At 45.4% G+C, this 24,192-nt stretch overlaps 1 protein-coding gene across 11 annotated transcripts in view; it reads left to right on the top strand.

Annotated features, from left to right (window-relative positions):
- Positions 1–24,192, top strand: part of LOC126355206 (rho-related BTB domain-containing protein 1) — a 1,271,465-nt gene that overhangs the window by 1,039,989 nt on the left and 207,284 nt on the right. The window contains exon 1 of one of the 11 annotated variants that reach the window (XM_050005452.1): positions 22,419–22,478. The exons of 8 other annotated variants lie outside the window; for them this stretch is intronic. The gene's annotated coding sequence lies outside the window, so the exon portion shown is untranslated. Of the gene's footprint in view, positions 1–22,418; positions 22,522–24,192 lie in introns of those variants that run through there. 2 more of the 11 variants (XM_050005449.1, XM_050005444.1) reach the window with 2 other exon arrangements.

Here is a 24,192-nt window from a genome sequence, read left to right on the forward strand (position 1 = left end):
AGCTTTCCTGTCATCAACTGATAAAAAGAGTAGTGGTTCCGGACTGTTTCGTATAGCATCAAGTTCCTTTCCACTCAGCTGCAGCTTATTGATAACAGGTGATTTACAAGGCGATCGATAGCAGTATATTACAGTTATATACGTCAGACTATTAGAGCAGATGAAACTGCAGTACACCGAAATCGATCACACTGTACATTACCTGTCATCAATAAGGCGCCGCCGAGTGGAAAGGAAAAAGATGATATATGGGAGGAGGCAAGAACTGACACACTATCGATAGTACCGAAAGAGCCGACCACTTAACTTTCCCATCCGATACACGAAGCGGCAACGACAGTAACAGACTTAAGAAGGGTTTGCGACATAAGAGGACGTTCTAGCCGAGAGACACGAAAAATGGACGAAGCTTGAAATTGTTTTCACACAAGGATTATTTTCATTAAAACTGGGATTTCACCACTGTATTGTACATGCACTTCTCTGTGAAATTCTTTTTATCTCATAGCAAGTTCAAAATGGCGGCTGCAGCTCTTGTCAAAGTATGAGCCTCCGGCGCGTCCTGGTTCGCACGAATCGTTGTACAGACTCGTGGCTATTTCTGAAACCCATAAAAATAGAACATTGTTAAATTAGAATGAATTTTGGGGGGCCATCACGATAGGGGTTAGGCAAACAACTCGAAAAAAATGTATACTTCTTGAAAAAAATTCAGTTTCTCGGCACGTCCTTCTAAGTTTAAATGTTAAAAATAAATATTTATAATTCAAATAAAAAGGGAGTCGCTAAGGCTCCCTAAATTTAATTGTCCGTCATTTTAAAAAACGAAATTAAATGGTTAATCTGTCGAGGCTATGGAACTCTTCCCGCACTGAAAAATACTGCTTCGAGAAAAACGCGTTTGAAGTTTTTAGTAAGAAACAATACGTTGTTTCACCACTTACATTTAATTGGCGGCCCAAGACCGTGAAGACATAATTCCTCTCTCTAAGATATGCTCTGATTCTGAAATTTTTGCCTTATTTCTTCAGTCCGGTCTTTCTTAGCAAACTGAGGCATTCCTTGTCCTGCAGAAACCACTCGTTTTCTGTCAGATGACTCCGTGAAGTTTTTGCTGTTCGTCCCTGTGACGATTCCTAAAACGTTCATGGTCTTCCGAATAGATTAATAACCTCCGTTGAATATACCTGCTACTATTTCAGCAACTCCACAGTAAAGATGTTTCAGTACCAGTTCCAAATACGCGTGTTGAAGCTCTCTGTGTCATTTTGCATATTGGTGCATCTTCATTGGTCAGAAATTCGTATAATGGTCGAGTCTTTTCTTGAACTAATTCACCGAGGGCCTACAGCTGCATGTATTTCCGTTGGCGCACGGATCCATTCAACACTCCATAACTTCTAAAATACTTTCACAATCAAAAAATACTTCTGCGGGCGTAATCTATATACTTCAGTGATGCTAATTATGTAAAAACAAAAAATCATCGGTCTCAACCAGAACGTCCCTTTAATCCAGAGAATATCCACCGGGCCGGAGCTGCGGAACTGTACACGGATACTGTACCGGCCTCATTGACGTATCATTTATTTTTAGACATTCTCTCTTCGCCGCCCGGTGTGGTCGTGTGGTTCTAGGCACTACAGTCTGGAACCGAGTGACCGCTACAGTCGCAGGTTCGAATCGTGCCTCGGGCATGGATGTGTGTGATGTTATTAGGTTACTTAGGTTTAAGTAGTTCTAAGTTCTAGGGGACTGATGACCTCAGAAGTTAAGTCGCATAGTGCTCAGAGCCATTTGCACCACTTCTCTCTTCCTGAAGTTATCGGCAGGTCAGATAGAATACTTAAATTAAGAAACTTGTCAGTATCTTTCGCAAGGAAAATAGTCGCTGTTGCATAAAATCTGATGGGAACACAATTAAGATTAATAATACAGGGAGAACATTAATAAAACAGACAAACTGCAAGGACGGATTCCTGACGGGTAATGAAAGACAAAAGGTCCTCTGAACATGTGTCCGGAAACGCTTCATAGCCATGATAGGTGGAGCTGACGAATGGCAGTTTCCCTGGCCACGTGCCGTGTGTTCATTGTGTGTTATACGCTGTCTGGACGACGCGGCGTACTGCAAGCAACACAGATGGTGCTTGTGTACGGCCAAGCTTAGATGCAAACGGTCGAGAGACAGCACGGCTGCATCAAAATAAGTACAGTCACAGACACCAACAACATCACACAGCATTTCAAGCCCTTTTTGGGCGTTTGTGTGATCATGGCCCTTTCAGACAGACGGTGGGAATGGGGGGGGGGGGGAGGGGGGGGACAGTGCATACACCATATTTGAGGGCCAGGTTCTACAGGATATTCAGATGAACTCTCGTAAATGCTCCAGGCAAGTGTCCCGCCAACATGGTGTAGCCCAAATTACGGTTATGTGTATCCTCCATCACGACTGCTACTACTCTTATCTCCCGCAAGCTCATGGAGGCCATTTAGAACATACATTATGACGTGGATGTGCTGCAGCTCTATACTGTTCCTGGACGAGTTATTGTCGTTGCACGTACACTGTCCATTTCAGGACCATAGGATACTTTTTCCTCCATTTCCATTAACGAATCAGTCCCTGCAGTATGACTGTTTTATTAATGTTAACCCCGTATATTTTAGTGTCATCGTCCTGAAATGAGATAACCGCTGCAGTATGTCATCTCAAGTCATGGGTTTTGGCTTCAGAGAACACTTACCAGACATAAAAAATATATACGTCATCCGAAAATTGCTGAAACTTGTGACTAAACACACTTTTTTTACAAGTTAAAAACAATGTGAAGTATCCCAACTCGACTATTGACGTTCCTACAACAAAAAAATTAGTGCACCGACACACGTTATTATCACTTCCATACCCCACAGCAACACGTGCGCCGACACACGTTATTATAACTTTCATACCCCACAGAAACACGTGCGCTAAAACTGGACATAGTGACTTAACCCCACGTACACACTGTACTTGCCACCCCTTACACATACAAAGCCAAGGCGAGAAACTCTCGAACTAGCGCAGAAATTGAATTTTTTATGTTTGAAAAATTGGTTATGGTACGTTGGTGATTGTTGCTGTGCGTTGTAATGTATCGCTTTTCTTCCCCAGTATGGGTTTCGTTATTTTACATTTGTTCATGAGATTAAAAATGTTATCAAAGAAAGAGTACACCACATTGTCGATAAGAAAGAAAAACACGTGGTAATAAAATTGGCAAGAAGGTATAGGTCACTTAGTCTTTTCCTACGGCATAAAACGATTCTTACTCATAGTAACTTACCTTCATTCCCAGGCGAGAAACAGCTTCATGCCAAGCAGTCGTCGTTGAAAAGCAACAAGTTCGGTAACGCGAAACCCTGCTATTGTTAATCGTTAATGCAAAAAGTTAATTGTGCATGATGATAATGATCACAATCGGACTTCGCTAAAAACACAGGCTGAAGGTTCGACTTGCAAACGTTGAAATGGGAAGATGTCAGCACGCTTACGCGCCTAGTCATCGCGTCAGCTAACTGACTACTTCCAACTAATTTACAAGCTAAAAATTATACAAAACCGTCTTCATTGGCACAGGAACGCAGGTCTTCGTACTATGCTGCCTAAGCAAAGAGGAAAAGAGGAAATGACTCACAGCATTATTACTTAACACAAAATTCAAGTTACAGGAATGATACAGCCTTATGCACTGAAGCGCCAAAGAAACAGGTATAGGTATGCACATTCAAATACAGAGATATGTAAACAGCAGAATACGGTGCCGAGATCGACAACCCCTATATAAGACAACAAATGTCTGGCGCAGTTGTTGATCGGTTAGTGGTGCCACGATGGCAGATTATCAAGATTTAAGTGAGTTTGAACGTGATCTTATAGTCGGCGCACGAGAAAAGGGACACAGCATCTCCGAGGTAGCGAAGAAGTGGTTGGACCATCAACAAGTGTCAGCGTGCGAATCATTCAACGAAACATCATCGATGTGGGCTTTTGGAGCCGAAGGACTGCTCGTCTACCCTTGATGACTGGACGACACAAAGTTTTACGCCTCGCCTGGGCCCGTCAACACCGACATTATACTATTGATGACTGGAAACATGTTGCCTGATTGGACGAATCTCGTTTCAAATTGTATTGAGCGGATGGATGTGTATGGCTATGGAGACAACCTCATGAATCCATGGACCTTGCATGTCAGCAGGCTCTGTTATGGTGTGGGGCGCGTGCAGTTCGACTGATATGGAACCTCTCATACGTCTAGATACGACTCTGACAACTGACACGTACGTAATCATCCTGTATGATCACCTGCATCCATTCATATCCATCGTTCACCGACGGACTTGGGCAATTCCAGCAGGACAATGCGACACACCACGCGTCCAAAGAGTGGCTCCAGGAACACTCCTCTCATCAACCTTATTGGGCATATCTGGGATGCCTTGAAACGTGTTGTTCAGAACAGATCTCCACCCCATCGTACTATTGCGGACCTATGAACAGCTCTGCAGGATTCATGGTGTCAATTCCCTCCAGCACTACTACAGACATTAGTCGAGTCCATGCAAAGTCGTGTTGGAGCACTTCTGCTTGCTCGCTGGGGGCCTACACGATGTTAGACAGGTACACCAGTTTCTTCACCCTTCAGTGTATCACCAACGCTCGAACAGGAAGAAGAAAAGTAACATCAGTTCTGTTAGTTTAACAAAAAAGAATCGACTTGTACTTCATAGATAACTGAGATGCAAAGATGAAGTTGACTTTCTGCGACGTAATATTATAACTAGCTAAGCTCCAATCGTTGCCCGTGTATGTATTTATTCCCATCTTCTATTATTTCACCATCTCCCTCCCCCTCTCTCTGTCCATCTCTGTCTCCCCCACTGACCATTTCCTCCAACCCCTCTCTGTCCTACTTCTCCACCACAGAGTCTCTGTCCATCTCCTCCTAGCCCTGTCTCTGTTCATTTATTCTTCCCCTGTCTCTGCTCATCTGCCCTCCCCCCTCCCTCTTCTATACATCTCCTCCTCCCCACACCCCTTATCTCTCTACGTTATCACCCTCATCCCGATAGGAGGCTGCTGGTTCTTACCCTCACAATATTTAGTTCCAGATAGTAAGCAATATGTGCGACAAATTTGTTTGAAATCGATCCTATGGCTTTGGAGAAGCATTTTACCAATTGCTTTGCCCGCGTACGCACCTGTCGTATTTCTTTTCACATATAGTTCACATGCACTACTGGCCATTAAAATTGCTACACCACGAATATGACGTGCTACAGACGCGAAATTTAACCGACAGGAAGATGATGTTGTGATATGCAAATTATTAGCTTTTCAGAGCATTCACACAAGTTTGGCGCCAGTGGCGACACCTACAACGTGCTGACACGACGAAAGTTTCCAACCAATTTCTCATACACAAACAGCAGTTGACCGGCGTTGCATGGTGAAACGTTGTTTTGATGCCTCGAGTAAGGAGGAGAAATGTGTACCATCACGTTTCCGACTTTGATAAAGGTCGGATTGTAGCCTATCACGATTGCAGTTCATCTACATCTACATCCATACTCCGCAAGCCACCTGACGGTGTGTGGCGGAGGGTACCCTGAGTACCTCTATCGGTTCTCCCTTCTATTCCAGTCTCGTATTGTTCGTGGAAAGGAGGATTGTCCCTATGCTTCTGTGTGGGCTCTAATCTCTCTGATTTAATCCTCATGGTCGCTTCGCGAGATATACGTAGGAGGGAGCAATATACTGCTTGACTCTTCGGTGAAGGTATGTTCTCGAAACTTTAACAAAAGCCCGTACCGAGCTACTGAGCGTCTCTCCTGCAGAGTCTTCCACTGGAGTTTATGTATCATCTCCGTAACGCTTTCGCGATTACTAAATGATCCTGTAACGAAGCACGCTGCTCTCCGTTGGATCTTCTCTGTCTCTTCTATCAACCCTATCTGGTACGGATCCCACACTGCTAAGCAGTATTCAAGCACTGGGCGAACAAGCGTACTGTAACCTACTTCCTTTGTTTTCGGATTGCATTTCCTTAGGACTCTTCCAATGAATCTCAGTCTGGCATCTGCTTTACCGACGATCAACTCTTAGCAGAATATGGAATCGGTGGGTTCGGGAGGGTAATACGCAACGTCGTGCTGGATCCCAACGGCCTCGTATCACTAGCAGTCGAGATTTCAGGTATCTTATCCGCATGGCTGTAACGGCCGTGCAGCCACGTCTCGATCCCTGAGTCAACAGATGGGGACGTTTGCAAGACAACAACCATCTGCACGAACAGTTCGACGACGTTTGCAGCAGCCTGGGCTATCAGCTCGGAGACCATGGCTGCGGTTACCCTTGACGCTGCATCACAGACAGGAGCGGCTGCGATGGTGTACTCAACGACGAACCTGGGTGCACGAATGGCAAAACGTCATTTTTTCGGATGAATCCAGGTTCTGTTTACAGCATCATGATGGTCGCATCCGTGTTTGGCGACATTGCGGTGAACGGACATTGGAAGCGTGTATTCGTCATCGCCATACTGGCGTATCACCCAGCATCATAGTATGGCGCGCCATTGGTTACACGTCTCGGTCACCTCTTGTTCGCATTGACGGCACTTTGAACAGCGGACGTTACATTTCAGATGTGTTACGACCCGTGGCTCTACACTTCATTCTATCCCTGCGAAACCCTACATTCCAGTAGGATAATGAACGACCGCATGTTGCAGGTCCTGTATGGGCCTTTCTGGACGCAGAAAATGTTCGACTGCTGCCCTGGCCAGCACATTCTCCAGATCTCTCACCAATTCAAAACGTCTGGTCAATGGTGGCTGAGCAGCTGGCTCGTCACAATACGCCAGTCACTAGTCTTGATGAACTGTGGTATCTTATTGAAGCTGCATGGGCAGCTGTACTTGTACACGCCATCCAAGCTCTGTTTGACTCAACGCCCAGGCGTATCAAGGCCGTTATTACGGCCAGAGGTGGTTCTTCTGGGTACTGATTTCTCAGGATCTATGCACCCAAATTGCGTGAAAATGTAATCACATGTCAGTTCTAGTATAATATATTTGTCCAATGAATATCCGTTTATCATCTACATTTGTTCTTGGCGTAGCAATTTTAATGGCCACTAGCGTAGAATGCAGAACTACCTATGAGAACCAACATTCACACGTCGCTTTCCTCACACCAAAATGGGAGGAAAAAAACTAGCGCTGTTGGCAGGTGTAGGCGAGTGAACGGCTCGTGGGCTGGAGGCTGCGCCGAGCTGCCGCGTGCTGCTCCTCAGCTCGGCTCGGCTCGGATCACGCTTTTACGAGTTCCGTACTGCACTCACGGGACGCGGCCATTTACGGCGCTGCTCCTTGGAGATTGAGCATTAAATGCCCCGACACTTCGCCCGCGCTACGCGGCCGACATTCATTGCCACAAAACGGGGGAAGCCAAGTGCGCTCTTAAACCCCCTCAATAAAATAGCCATGACTCTGAGGAAAGATTTGCTCCCTTAACATGGACAGATGCTTCCGTAAATAAAACTGAAATCCAAATCGCATCTCTTTTTCATTAATAAGTTACTGGTTTCAGTGCGCTGACCATTGTCAGACCTCTTGCAGCGATTCCCGGACTTGTATGAAGAATGGAATCTTCCTGTCGCAATATACACGGTCGTCATATTAATGTGACCACTGCCTATGTTCGAATGCAACTTAAAATAACCACTCACAGACTGCAAGTGGCAGCACTAGCAGTAGAAGGAATATAAAGTGTGTCTGGGGGGGGGGGGGGGGGGAGGGGCGGCATCCCCAAAGACTGCAGTCGTTATCTTCGTACTGCAGACACTGAGCGATTTACGAGGTGCATTCAAGTTCTAAGGCTTCCGATTTTTTTTTGTCCGGACAGGAAAGAGATGGAAACATGCGCATTGTTTTAAAATGAGGCGGCGTTCATTCTCAATACGTCCCAGAGATGGCAGCACCGTACGGCAGATGGAATTTTACCGCCAGGGGCGAGAATGAGAACTGTTTTAAATACTTAAAATGGCGACGTTTTCCTTACTTGAACAGCGTGCAATCATTTGTTTTCTGAATTTGCGTGGTGTAAAACCAATTGAAATTCATCGACAGTTGAAGGAGACATGTGGTGATGCAGTTATGGATGTGTCGAAAGTGTGTTCGTGGGTGCGACAGTTTAATGAAGGCAGAACATCATGTGACAACAAACCGAAACAACCTCGGGCTCGCACAAGCCGGTCTGACGACATGGTCGAGAAAGTGGAGAGAATTGTTTTGGGGGATTGCCGAATGACTGTTGAACAGATCGCCTCCAGAGTTGGCATTTCTATGGGTTCTGTGCACACAATCCTGCATGACGACCTGAAAATGCGAAAAGTGTCATCCAGGTGGGTGCCACGAATGCTGACGGACGACCACATGGCTGCCCGTGTGGCATGTTGCCAAGCAATGTTGACGCGCAACGGCAGCGTGAATGGGAGTTTCTTTTTGTCGGTTGTGACGATGGATGAGACGTGGATGCCATTTTTCAATCCAGAAGCAAAGCGCCAGTCAGATCAATGGAAGCACACAGATTCACCGCCACCAAAGAAATTTCGGGTAACTGCCAGTGTTGAAAAAATGATGGTGTCCATGTTCTGGGACAGCGAGGGCGTAATCCTTACCCATTGCGTTCCAAAGGGCACTACGGTAACAGGTGCATCCTACTAAAATGTTTTGAAGAACAAATTCCTTCCTGCACTGCAACAAAAACGTCCGGGAAGGGCTGCGCGCGTGCTGTTTCACAGAGACAACGCACCCGCACATCGAGCTAACGTTGTGCAACAGTTTCTTCATGATAACAACTTTGAAGTGATTCCTCATGCTCCCTACTCACCTGACCTGGCTCCTAGTGACTTTTGGCTTTTTCCAACAATGAAAGACACTCTCCGTGGCCGCACATTCACCAGACGTTCTGCTATTGCCTCAGCGATTTTCCAGTGGGCAAAACAGACTCCTAAAGAAGCCATCGCCGCTGCCATGGAATCATGGCGTCAGCGTTCTGAAAAATGTGTACGTCTGCAGGGCGATTACGTCGAGAAGTAACGCCAGTTTCATCGATTTCGGGTGAGTAGTTAATTAGAAAAAAAATCGGAGGCCTTAGAACTTGAATGCACCTCGTATCAGACGTCCAAAAGGACACGGTCACTGGCTTTCGCACCGAGGCTGGAAGCATTTCCGAATCAGCTAAGTCTGTCAATTGTTCGCGTGCCGTCGTGGTTAAAGTATCCCGCGCATGGCAAAATGGCGCTATCCAAAACTGGCGCTGAGCAAATGTGATGTACCACTAGACACAGGTAACAGGAGTGAATGGCGGGTGCGGAGATGTGTACGGGCGAATTGACTTGCGACTTTTGAGAAATTGCTCGGCCAGATGGACCAAGGGGCTACCAACAATGAGTCCCCAAAGAACTTTCAGTGAACTTCGCTGCGTATAGGCTTCCGCAGCAGGCGCCTGCTTCGCGCACCACCCACACTCACTGCTGTTCATCGGCGACGAAGGCTGCAGTTTGAACGCCAGTAGCGCAACTGGACGCACGACAGGTAACTATTTCAGATGTATCATGTTTTGCGCTCCTCCGGATAGATGGCGACTGCCGTGTGCCGCGTGAAATGTCTAAAAGCAAAGGATCCAGGCCGGAGCATGGAGCTTTATGGTCTGTGGAATGTTTTCGTGGCATAACCTCATCATTCTGAAAGACACAATGGATCAAACCAAGTCTATCTCTGGTTCAAAATGGTTCAAATGGCTCTGAGCACTATGGGACTTAATTTCTGAAGCCATCAATCCCCTAGAACGTAGAACTAATTAAACCTGACTAACCTAAGGACATCACACACATCCATAACGGAGGGAGGATTCCAACCTGCGACGTAGCGGTCACGCGGTTCCAGACTGTAGCGCCTAGAACAGCTCGGCCACTCTGACCGGCGTCTATCTCTGGATACCATGTCCACCCCTATATACGGTATGTTATTCCTCGGCACGATGATGTCTCTCCTCCCTCACAGGCCATGGAGGCCCAAAGGTACCGACTGGCCGCCGTGTCATCCTCAGCCCACAGGCGTCACTGGATGCGGATATGGAGGGGCATGTGGTCAGCACACCGCTCTCCCGGCCGTGTGTGTTTCCGAGACCGGAGCCGCTACTTCTCTGTGAAGTACACTTCTGGAAATGGAAAAAAGAACACATTGACACCGGTGTGTCAGACCCACCATACTTGCTCCAGACACTGCGAGAGGGCTGTACAAGCAATGATCACACGCGCGGCACAGCGGACACACCAGGAACCGCGGTGTTGGCCGTCGAATGGCGCTAGCTGCGCAGCATTTGTGCACCGCCGCCGTCAGTGTCAGCCAGTTTGCCGTGGCATACGGAGCTCCATCGCAGTCTTTAACACTGGTAGCATGCCGCGACAGCGTGGACGTGAACCGTATGTGCAGTTGACGGACTTTGAGCGAGGGCGTATAGTGGTCATGCGGGAGGCCGGGTGGACGTACCGCCGAATTGCTCAACATGTGGGGCGTGAGGTCTCCACAGTACATCGATGTTGTCGCCAGTGGTCGGCGGAAGGTGCACGTGCCCGTCGACCTGGGACCGGACCGCAGCGACGCACGGATGCACGCCAAGACCGTAGGACCCTACGCAGTGCCGTAGGGGACCGCACCGCCACTTCCCAGCAAATTAGGGACACTGTTGCTCCTGGGGTATCGGCGAGGACCATTCGCAACCGTCTCCATGAGCGATCTCCTACACTGGCCGTACACCTCTGGTGATCGTCGAGGGGACACTGAATAGTGCATGGTACATCCAAACCGTCTTCGAACCCATCGTTCTACCATTCCTAGACCGGCAAGGGAACTTGCTGTTCCAACAGGACAATGCACGTCCGCATGTATCCCGTGCCACCCAACGTGCTCTAGAAGGAGTAAGTCAACTAACCTGGCCAGCAAGATCTCCGGATCTGTCCCCCATTGAGCATGTTTGGGACTGGATGAAGCGTCGTCTCACGCGGTTTGCACGTCTAGCACGAACGCTGGTCCAACTGAGGCGCCAGGTGGAAATGGCATGGCAAGCCGTTCCACAGGACTACATCCAGCATCTCTACGATCGTCTCCATGGGAGAATAGCAGCCTGCATTGCTGCGAAAGGAGGATATACACTGTACTAGTGCCGACATTGTGCATGCTCTGTTGCCTGTGTCTATGTGCCTGTGGTTTTGTCAGTGTGATCATGTGATGTATCTGACCCCAGGAATGTGTCAATAATGTTTCCCCTTCTTGGGACAATGAATTCACGGTGTTCTTATTTCAATTTCCAGGAGTGTAGTTCCTCAGTTTGCCTCACAAGGGCTGAGTGCACCCCACTTGCCAACAGCGGTCGGCAGACCGGATGGTCACCCATCCAAGTGCTAGCCCATCCCGACAGCGCTTAACTTCGGTGATTTGACGGGAACCGGTGTTACCAATGCGGCAAGGTCGTTTGCTACGATTATGTCTACCAGCAAGATGATACAACATTTCACACAGCTCACAGTGTACGTGCGTGCTTCGGAGAGCACCAGGATGATTTTTTCCCCATTCCCCTGTCACTAAACTCCCCAAATTTATACCCAATCTAGAATTTGTGCGAACACCTCGATCAGGATGTACGCGCCATGGATCCTCAACCGAGAAGTCTAGTGTAGCTGGCCATGACACAGGAGTCGGCATGGCTGCACATACCTGTCGGTACCTTCCAGAAATCCAGTGACACTCTTCCTGTACATCTCGCAGCCGTCTGCGCTGCAAAAGGTGGTTACTCAGACCTTTGACAGGTCGTCACATTAATGTAACTGGACAGTGTACCAATGCATATGAATATTCCAACTCCGTAACTTGTTCCCCACTAGAAGTTGCATATGGAGTGGTACGTTGGATAACGTGCGAGAGTAAGTCTTGTCTGTTCTCGGTGGTTCGCTGATTTTGAGGGGATTGGTTGCCTCATGTCTTCTAAAGATACGTCGTTGTCCCTGCTGTCATTCTTCTCCGTAGGTCGCTGCTTTCAACACAGCTATTTTCAACAGTGAAAGTAAGTGTGGTCATTATCACTGCTATTGTCGCCGGCCGAGATGGCCGAGCGGTTCTAGGCGCTACAGTCTGGAACCGCGCGACCACTACGGTCGCAGGTTCGAATCCCGCCTCGGGCATGGATGTGTGTGACGTCTTTATGTTAGTTAGGTTTAAGTAGTTCTAAGTCTAGGGGACTGATGACCTCAGAAGTTAAGTCCCATAGTGGTCACAGCCATTTTTGAACTACTATTGTCATTACTATAATATTTAAAGTTTTTGATATAAGAAAAACGGATGCCGCCTTATTTATTTGTTCCACTATATGAAATAAGGAATATATCTGGCAGTACCGTAAAATGAAATCTGTATGAGTGCAAGTAAAAGCACGAAAGAGATGTCTAATCACTATACTACACCCAGTATCACTGCCATTTCTTGAGAGTCATTTAATATCGCTACAGACGTTGTCCGAAATACTTATAAAATTTATTTCACTTACTGTTCAAACCCGCGTCCGGCTAACCTGATATAGGTTTTCTGCGATTTCCCTAAATCGTTTCAGGCAATTGCCGGGATGAATCCTTTGAAAGGACACAGCTGACATCCTTCCCCATCCTTCCCTATTCCGATCGGGCCGATGACCTCGCTGTTTGGTTCCCCCCAAATTAACCAAACGAGCAATCGCTTTTAACTACAAAACTTTTAACTTGTTCGTTCAATAGCGAGTTACTAGATGAAGTCACCAAGCGCCGAGTTAGCCTGCTTAATGTCCGCTACTTACAGTTTCGCACCTGCCCGCGTAGAGCTCATTTCCATCAGAGATCGGGAAACTGCGCCGACATTCATCACGTTAATTGAATAGCGATACGGGGAAGTTGCAGCGTTCGGTTGAGCTGTGACTGAACATACCTTTCAATAGTTTATTTACCAAAACGCATCAACTTTCAGTTACCGTAAATTCAGAATCTTCCAAAAAAATCCTTAAGTCACCCACCAAAGTGGCCAGCAAAACACATATTTAGTGTCAGAGTAAGGCTTGCTCAGTCAAGACAGATTGCGGAAGAGATTACAAAAACTATTAAACTCCAAGGTGATACAAAAAGCGAAAAAGTAAAGAGGATGATAACCACAAAGTTAAAAATTGGACAGTTAATTTGCACTGGGTAAAGACACGGGAGCAAAGCAATTCAGAAAAAATAAACAAGATTCCTAATAAGCTCAAAGCAAATGAAACAACAGGCCAAATAAAATCCCACTATACAAGAGACACAAAATACACATGAAAGTTGATCCAGTTACTCGTGCCTGCAGGCCCTGCCAAATTACAGAGCGACAAGAAATCAGAGTTATCACTAACTCAGATTTACCTCAAAACAATTTCATGTGTCATATGTACAAGCATCACTAATAACAAATGCAAATTGAGTGACTTAATAACGCTGTGTGAATATTCCGAAATAATCTCAACCCTTGTACTCAAAAGCAGACGTGATCAATTGTCATTCAGTTATCGGCAGTGTAGTAAACATAAACTCAATTTTTACATAAAATTACGGCCCATATACGCCACACAGTATTAATGTCATGTCTGCTCCCCCCCCCCCCCCCCCCACACACACACACTCTCTCTCTCTCTCTCTACCTCCCTCCCCCCCCCCCCCTCTCTCTCTCTCTCTCTCTCTCTCTCTCTCTCTCTCTCTCTCTCTCTCTCTCTCTCTCTCTCTCTCTACCTCTCGACCTCTACGTCTATCTCTTTCCCCCCTCCCCACACACCCACCTTCGTTTAGTTTTTTGCTTATCCATTCAACAGTATGGCCACTGGAAGCCCTTTACGTAGAAGTCCACGTGTCTCACTTCTCTCTCACCCCCTGTTTTGCCCGCCGGAGTGGCCGTGCGGTTCTAGGCGCTACAGTCTGGAACCGGGCGACCGCTACGGTCGCAGGTTCGAATCCTGCCTCGGGCATGGGCGCGTGTGTGTTTGTCGTTAGGATAATTTAGGTTAAGTAGTGTGTAAGCTTAGGGGCTTATGACTTTAGCAGTTAAGTCTCATCAGATTCACACACACTTGAACATTTTTTTCCCCCCTCGTTTTCCTCCCCTACCGTAGTCAGATACTGTTGGACACAAAGCAAAGATTAACAGCACATACATTTGTCATCAATGGCTCTGCACACGAAGAAGAACAGCATCTCTACAAACAACATGAGGCGGTGTACGGTGGACGGAAGGTAGCTGCCTGCCGCCACCGAAAGCCCGAACCGCTGTGCCACGACGAGTATACACTGATCGGAAAAGAATTCGCAACTTCAAAAAATAATTAATGTAGAGTAATAAATTTCGCGAATTCCTTTTTCTGGGTAACATATTTAAGTGATTAGCATATCAAATCACAGATTAATGTAAACGCGAGATAAGCCAACGCAAATGTGAAATGCAGGGGTACATTAATAACCCCCAGAATGTTGAATGCAAGCATGCAAACGAGCATGTATTGTGTTGTACAGGTGCCGAAAGGATGGAAGCTAAATGTCTTGGAAGAACTGGAGATCGTTACACATATCACACCCTGACAAGAACGGTAACACAACTCAAAATTGCAAATACTTGAGAAAAATTGAACTATAACTTATATTGAAGTAGTACAGGTTTCCTTTAAGTTTTCAAGCAAGTGTTTCTTGCGGTAAAATTCCATTACGTTCTATACAACAGTAATATGGATACGCAGCTCTGCTCTTGTCGAATGTGTCATTTTTCTTGTTTTTCTAAATATTTCTTTGTTTTTGTTATGACTCATAATATATTAGTTTTGCCGCTGTTCCACCTCTTACTGTAATACAAAACGACATCGAACCTCAATCAGTAAAATTAGTACTTCAGTTGGACTTAAAGATGGGAAAAAGGTTGAAACTGTTCTATTTGAAAAATACAAAATGCAGAATTATAAACTGTTAAAATTACTATAATTTAGTAAGGAACACCAGTTAGTTATCTACAATTTAAGGAACACGGTTTACGATAACATAAAACTGTAAGTGGGCTTGTATAACGCAGAAACACTTTTCGCCCAGAAAAGCGATTGAACATGAAAGTTCTTCATAGCAGAAATTTCTATTTTTATTTTCCTTGTACACTGCAACGTACGAAATTTCGTAATATTTACAACAGCTGTAATCGTCAAAACATTGTGTGTTCCAACAGACATTCATGCATGGCTGAAGGACTTTGTAATTTAAGATATAAACATTTTGTAAACACAAACATTGTAATAATCAATAATATTAAAAATTACATTCAGCTTACCGTAGAAATGAGAAGTGTCACAACTCCGAATGTGCTGCTCTTCTTGAATGAACAATGCACACCTGCCAAAAGCAACGATGAAGCGACACTGCCCCCCCCCCCTCCCCCCTCCGCCCCCATGGCGAATCACGAATTAGTCTGCAGCCCTGAAGTCGACAAATTGCGAGATAGTAATGGCAAAGGTCCCGAGTTCGCGTCTCGGTCCGGCACACAGTTTTAATCTGCCAGGAAGTTTCATATCAGCGCACACTCCGCTGCAGAGTGAAAATCTCATTCTGGAAACATCCCCCAGGCTGTGGCTAAGCCATGTCTCCGCAATATCCTTTCTTTCAGGAGTGCTAGTTCTGCAAGGTTCGCAGGAGAGCTTCTGTTAAGTTTGGAAGGTAGGTACTGGCAGAAGTAAAGCTGTGAGGACGGGTCGTGAGTCGTGCTTGGGTAGCTCAGTTGGTTGCCGGCACGGTAGCTCAGAGTGTTCGGTCAGAGGGTTAGCTACCCTTTGTAATAAAGAAACTGAGTTAATCGATCGACAACGAAGTTAAACGGATGTCTTACGACGTGCACCCCGAGCAGATGCAACGAACGACACCGAACAAATTGAGAATTTTTATACAAAAAAAATTAAAAAAATGTTGGTAGAGCACTTGCCCGCGAAAGGCAAAGGTCCCGAGTCCGAGTCTCGGTCAGGCACACAGTTTTAATCTACCAGGAAGTTTCAGAAATGTGACGTGTCTGGAGCACTTTCCACCGATTTTTCAGTGACACTCACTAAAAATTGCCGTTTTTTGAAATGTGTCACTTTTCTTGCCGGGTGCAATATGATTAGTAAAGATGGACTAGTCTGAAATAAATAATTACAGTTGAGAAAAAAAGTTTCTTTGACGCTATTATGCCGTTTCACGCAAATGCATGATGTTTCGGCTTTTGCTTCTTTGCAATCCATTTCGAAAACATTTTGGTCCATTTTCTGTTCCTGCTATATAATATTCTGTGTGTGGAACTGGGGTGAATCACTGCGCTGCCGCAGCGACACGCGACCTGTGTATATCCACTCTCTCAGTCCGTCTCACATTGATGTTTTAACGGCTAGTACAGTTCCATTTCCAATAGTATGGTCACGTGCATGGAGAAAGTAGTCCCCCGATGCTCTGCGAGGTAAGAACCTTAAAATTAAAACGCGTTTAACATCACGTTTTCCGGGCCACAAGCACGCGCTAGAATTGCGCAGCGCTTTTGAGTATTAACTCGGCGGTATAAGCTGCGACAAACAACCTACTGTAAGCGGACATTTGTTTTCCGGGCGCATCTTACGTGACGAAAGGCCACACTGAGTTAACCTTTGCCTCAGGCCACAGTTCACATTCCTTCGGTCGTCCACAAGGGCTAGACAGCTTATGTGCACACCCCACTTTTTTGTTTATAGAGTGATCAAAACAAATGTTGTACATTGCTTTATTGTCAGTACTAGACATAAAGGAAAACAAGACAGGTTTTATTCTGTCAGATACAGTCACAAGGAAACGAAAATAAAGAATATAAACACATTTCCGCTTGATAAAAGCAAACAAAAAAAGAACCTTCCAAAATATTTGGTTCGACGAAAGATCGGTACCAAAGACTGGAAAGGCCGGCCGGAGTGGCCGAGCGGTTTTAGGCGCTTCAGTCTGGAAGCGCGCGACCGCTACGGTCGCAGATTCGAATCCTGTCTCGGGCATGGATGCGTATGACGTCCTTAGGTTAGTTAGTTTTAAGTAGTTCTAAGTTCTAGGGGACTGATTACCTCAGCTGTTAAGTCCCATAGTGCTCAGAGCTATTTGAACCAAAGACTGGAAAGTTGCACATGTCACACCAATACTCAGAAAGGGTAGTAGGAGTAACCCACTAAATTACAGACCGTATAATTAATATCGGTGGGCTGTAGGATTTTGAAACGTATGCTGCGTTCGAAAGTTAAGAATTACGTCGAAGAGAACGGTCTATTGACACACTGTCAACACGGATTTAGAAAACATCATTCTTGTGAAACACAAGTAGTTCTTCACTAGCATGAAGTGTTGAGTGCTATTGACAAGGGATTTTAGTTTGATTCCGTATTTCTGGATTTCCGGAAGGCTTTTGACACTGTACCAAACAAGCAGCTTGTAGTGAAATTGCGTGCTTATGGAATATCACCTCAGTTATGTGACTGGATTCGTTATTTCCTGTCAGAGAGGTCACAGTTTGTAGTAACTGATGGAAAGTCACCTAGTAAAACAGAAGTGATTTCAAGCGTTCCGCAGGGTAGTGTTATAGGTCCTCTGCTGTTCCTTATCTATATAAACGATTCGGGAAACAATCTGAGCGACCATCTTTAGGTTGTTTGCAGATGGCGCTGTCGTTTGTCTACTAATAAAGTCATCAGAAGATCAAAACAAATTTCAAAACGATTTATAAAAGATATCTGTATGGTGTAAGAATTGGCAATTGCTCGTAAATAATGAAGTGTGAGGTCACTCACATTAGTGCTAAACGGAATCCGTTAAACTTCGATTACACGATAAATCCATCAAATCTAAAGGCCGGAAATTCAACTAAATGCCTAGGAATTGCAATAACAAACAACTTAAATTGGACGGAACACTTAGAAAACGTTGTGGGGTAGGCGAAACAAAGACTGCTTTTTATTGGCAGGACACTTACAAGATGCAACAGGTCTGCTAAGGAGACTGCTTACACTACACTTGTCCGTCCTAATTTAGAATACTGCTGCGCGGTGAGGGATACTTACCAGATAGGATTGACGGAGTACATAAAGAAAGTTCAAAGGAGGACAGCACGTTTTGTATTATCTCGAAATAGGAGAGACAGTGTCAATGACATGATACAGGATTTGGGTTGTACATCATTAAAATAAAGGCGTTTTTCTTTGCCGCGAAATCTTCCCGCGAAATCTTCCCGCGAAATTTCAATCAACAATTTTCTCCTCCGAATGCGGAATTCTTTCTTGACGCCTACCTACATAGGGGGAAACGATCATCATAATGAAACAAGGGAAATCTGAGCTCGTACAGAAAGATATAGGTGTTAAGTTTTTTCCGCGCGCTGTACGAGACTGGGTTCGAATCCTGCCTCGGGCATGGATGTGTGAGATGTCCTTTAGGTTGGTTAGGTTTCAGTAGTTCTAAGTTCTGATGACCTCAGAAGTTAAGTCCCATAGTGCTCAGAGCCATTTGAACCATTTTTTGTACGAGACTGGACTAATAGTGAATTATTGTGAAGGTGGTTAGATGAACCCTCTGCGAGGCACTTAAATCTGATTTGAAGGGTATCTATGTAGATGTAGATTTAGATGTAGATGTAAATATAAACAAGATTCCTCTGCAGACACTACAGTTTCTTCTCGGTCATCTTGCATGACACATTTTTTGTGAACCAGCTAGCCCTCTTACTAAATGGAGACACTTTTGAATGCGGCGAGGCGTTCCCCTTACCAAATTGTCCGGATAAGCTTGGGGAATATCACTCCACAGCGGTCTCTATGTGGTCTCTGGTGGGACAGGACGATTGGCAACCGCTCGTTTCAGCGTCACCCGCGCATCTTCAATGCAGGTGACATGCGGAGAATACGGGGGCCGTTCCATCCGACTGTTTGTATACTCCACTACTAATGCGCTCACAAGATTGTGATGATTGGGGCGTGCTTTGTCGTCCATCAGCGTGAAACCCGTTCCAGTATGTTCACCAAACTGAGACAAAATGCATGCAAGGATTCATCCCGATACTTCACACCAATCGTCTTCCCATATATTGGCACAAAGGCTGTCCTGCGGTCGTACGTGATTCCACCACAAAACATGACTGAAGATGGTGGCGGCCTACGATGCAGTTGGAGTGTAAAAGTTGCCCTCGTTGCCTCCACACACGAATATCAGTATTTTCTGGGTGGAGACTGATACGTGTCTCTTCAGAAAAGAGCGTCGTGTCCCATTGCCGCCCAGCCCACAAAGAGTGGTATCGATTACAAGCGACACGAGTCCTTCTCCGAACTCTACTTGGAGAAGAAGCCTTGAGAGGTCTACTGGCACGTAATCACTTTTCATGCAGCCTCATTCGTATCGTCCGTGTTGACACGTGCCCTCCTGTAGCTGTCTTCAACTGCCGTCGTAGAAGTGTCGCTTTGTGCTGAAGGTGTCTGCTTGCTGATAGGCTCTAGTATCGGTCCCGCACACCTCTTGTCTTTCTTCCGCTGCCACTAATGTGACGATCCTCAACTGATCCTGTCGATAGACACTTGTTCCAGATTCTAGAGATATGACTTTGACTCACAGCCTCATTCACTACGACGCCCACTAGTCTCATCTGCTCCCCCACTGGAATGATAAGCAGAGCCTCTGATCGTACATTATTGTTGTCCAAAGCAAGACCTCTCGTAAGGACACACAACACCAGTATTGCAATGTTAACGTGTGACACGGTTGCCACAGACTGCACATAGTGCCCTCTCACGGTAGAAGCATGTACTGTTTCCGCTAGAATTACAGCAAACCACTGTATTGATATTATAACATGTTGCTGGTTCACAACGTTCAGTTTTAAAGTTTCGGCGATATGCACCATTTATTTGATCTCTTTATATTGTTGCAAAGTCGTGTTCAAGCCACGGTCTTCCTCTACAATTTCAACTTCACACTTTCGTTCATTACAAAATTAAGGATTCCTGGACGTCTCAGGACGTGTGTTACCTACTGATCACTTCTTTCGCGCAAGTTGTGCCGTAAATACACTACTGGCCATTAAAATTGCTACACCAAGAAGAAATGCAGATAATAAACGGGTATTCATTGGACAAATATATTATACTCGAACTGACATGTGATTACATTTTCACGCAGTTTGGGTGCATCGATCCTGAGAAATCAGTGCCCAGAACAACCACCTCTGGCCGTAATAACGGCCTTGATACGCCTGGGCATTGAGTCAAACAGAGCTTGGATGGCGTGTACACATACAGCTGCCCATGCAGCTTCAACACCATACCACAGTTCATCAGGAGTAGTGACTGGCGTATTGTGACGAGCCAGTTGCTCGCCCACCATTGACCAGACGTTTTCAATTGATGAGAGATCTGGAGAATGTGCTGAACAGGGAAGCAGTCGAACATTTTCTGCATCCAGAAAGGCCCATACAGGACCGGCAACATGCGGTCGTGCATTATCCTGTTGAAATGTAGGGTTTCGCAGGGATAGAATGAAGTGTAGAGCCACGGGTCGTAACACATATGAAACGTAACGTCCGCTGTTCAAAATGTCGTCAATGCGAACAAGAAGTGACCGAGACGTGTAACCAACGGCACCCCATACCGTCACGCCGGGTGATACGCCAGTATGGCGATGACGAACGCACGCTTCCAATGTGCTTTCACCGCAGTGTCGCCAAACACGGATGCAACCGTCATGATGCTGTAAACAGAACCTGGTTTCATCCAAAAAATGACGTTTTGCCATTCTTGCACCCAGGTTCGTCGTTGAATACACTATCGCAGGCGCTCCTGTCTGTGATGCAGCGTCAAGGGTAACCGCAGCCATGGTGTCCGAGCTGATAGTCCATGCTGCTGCAAACGTCGTCGAACTGTTCATACAGATGGTTGCTGTCTTGCAAATGTTCCCATCTGCTGACTCAGGGATCGAGACGTGGCTGCACGATCCGTTACAGCCATGCGGATAAGATGCCCGTCATCTCGACTGGTAGTCGACTGGTAGTGATACGAGGCCGTTGGGATCCAGCACGGCATTCCGTATTACCCTCCCGAATCCACCGATTCCATATTCTGCTAACAGTCATTGAATCTCGACCAACGCGAGCAGCAATGTCGCGATACGATAAACCGCAATCGCGATAGGCTACAATCCGGCCTTTATCAAAGTCGGAAACGTGATTGTACCCATTTCTCCTCCTTACACGAGGCATCACAACAACGTTTCACCAGGCAACGCCGGTCAACTGCTGTTTGTGTATGAGAAATCGGTTGGAAACTCTCCTCATGTCAGCACGTTGTATGTGTCGCCACCGGCGCCAACCTTTTTTGAATGCTCTGAAAAGCTAATCATTTGCATATCACAGTATCTTCTTCCTGTCGGTTAAATTTCGCGTCTGTAGCACGTCATCTTCGTGGTGTAATAATTTTAATGGCTAGTAGTGTATTTCTTTTCTTCGCAGTTCTATTCAGTACGTTGCCATTAGTTATCCGATCTACTCATTTAATCTTCAGCACCACGTTTCAAAAGCTTCTTTCCTCTAATTAGTTTGTCACTCATGTTTCACTTCCGACACGGTTACACTCCAGATAAATTCTTTTAGAAAAGGCTTTCGATATTAATAAGTTTATTTTTTTCAGAAGCACTTTTCTTCTTATTCCCGATCTGCCTTTTATATCGTGCCCAGGCGTCGTCAGTTACATTGCTGTCCAAATATCAAAACTCATCAACTACTTTTAGTGTCTACTTTCGTAATCTAATTCCTTCAGCGTCACCTAATTTAATTCGACTAACATTCAGCACCATCTATAGTTCTCTATATGATGTGCTGCTAAATTCCATTACCGGTACTTCTGTTTTGTACGATGTTACTTCAGATCTCTCTCTCTCTCTCTCTCTCTCTCTCTCTCTCTCTCTCTCTCTCTCTCTCTTTGAAATGGCGCTAAGATCACGTGTTTACGTCCACTGTTGGTGAAAATACATTTTTATTAAATCTTCCAATAATGCTTTCTCTGCTTCTTTTATTTTACCTTGTTCTTCTTATTTACGTTTTCCCTTTTGAGAGCGTTCTAAAAGCTGAACCTCTACGCTGCCCGAGAGAGGAAACTTGAAACTCATTCGCTGTTTGCCGCTTTATCGCAGAGATAAGGTCTTTATCGCGGGGGCGGACTTAACGTTGAGTCGCAGCACTTACTTTTTGTTTTCACGCTGCAGCTGGCGTTTGGCGATCGTCAGTAGCACCGACATCGCGTCTCTGCCGGCTGCAGACTGCCTCTGCCTCCTCTCTCGTGTACTATGCTCTGACACTTGCCTTTGTCCTTTCAAAGTTTCTGGTAAGTTTGTTGCACTTCGTTGTGTGTACCGCGGCACTTCCTTTCTATATGCGTTGTCGAGATGGACGAGCGCGGACAAGATAACTGCTGTTTTCTACGTCGAGGTCTTGAACCCAAAGTGACGAACGCGCGTAAAGGTCAAAGGTGAAGACATGACACAGAAAGACACGAGTAATGATACTCATCGTCTGCTGCGTAAATAACATGTTTTAATGATTGCTAATGAAATCAGATTTAACGCAAGTGCTGTAGAACAGGTCATTATGAACCACCGAACACACAGAACGCACAGCACAGAAGCTTGGCGTCTTAGCGCTGACGCCGATGACCAAATTAAACTCATTTTGTGAAAATTTACCTCGCGTCATGGTTAAAATTAACTCAACATATACGTAAATTATGATTGTTGTTGACACAAGAAGCTCAAAATTTCTCAAATAATTGCCGGCCACGGTAGTCTCCCGGTTCTAGGCGCTCTGTCCGGAACCGTGCGACTGCTACGGTCGCAGGATCGAATCCTGCCTCGGGCATGGATGTGTGTGATGTCCTTAGGTTAGTTAGGTTTAAGTATTTCTAAGTTCTAGGGGACTGATGACCTCATATGTTAAGTCCCATAGTGCTCAGAGCCATTTGAACCATTTTTTCTCAAATAATTAAAGTTACATGGAAGTATGTTTCGTCTTTGCAACAAAATGAAAGGTACTTTGTTTTTTGCACACGAGTTTCGCTTCTCTTATGTTATGAAGCATCTTCAGTGGCCTGTAATACATGTTTGTTTTTATATGTACAATAAATGCGTTATGTAGTAGTTGAAAGTATGTTACATTGTTATGTTTTCTCGTGTTTTTCTCTTGTTTTCATGGGGTTAAATTATCATGTGGTGTTACTACCGATTTCAGTGTTACTGGTCCATGTGAGTGGTCCTAGAAATGTATGTACTCGGCCCCGTATTCCAGATGGCTGATTTCCTGCGCTGTCACACACATGCACGCACACGCACTCACAAAACAAATGAACAAATATCGGACCACACATACAACAAAAGTAAAATACGTAAGATAAACACACAGCGACAGCTGGCAACATTACAAATTGTGAACACACACTCGCACACGCCCTCGTGTGCGCGTCCAACATACAATAAAAAGTGCGGAAATTGGTAAACACGTCTCCAGGACCACACACATGGACTAGCAACACTGTTAATCCTAACACAAACGACAGTTTAACCTCATGAAACTTGTGCTGGAAAAGTTGTTTCTAACCTGAAAAACAAGAGAAAACCACGAGAAAACGTAATAGAGTAGCATACTTGTTACTACTTACTACTTCATAAAGCGTTTATCATAAATACAGGCCACTGATAATGCTTCATGGAATAAAAAAAAGAAGAGAGAAACATGTGCGGCAAATACAAATTACCTTTTATTTGGTTGCAAAGATGGAACACACCTCCATGAGTTCGAAGTAACTAAGGAACGACGGAAAATGGAAATATGACAATTAAATTTATTCTTGCAATCTGTTTCTAGTTTACTACTGAACCAAACTGCATAATTATATCTACTTAGGCGGTGGGTCCCAGTATACGTCAAGGATTCAATTAAATATTTAACAGCCTTTTACCAGTATATAGTGAGAACTGGAACACCAGAGACAAAGTATCGCAAG

The sequence above is a fragment of the Schistocerca gregaria genome, chromosome 3, assembly GCF_023897955.1.
Source record: "Schistocerca gregaria isolate iqSchGreg1 chromosome 3, iqSchGreg1.2, whole genome shotgun sequence".
Classification (NCBI taxonomy): domain Eukaryota; kingdom Metazoa; phylum Arthropoda; class Insecta; order Orthoptera; family Acrididae; genus Schistocerca; species Schistocerca gregaria.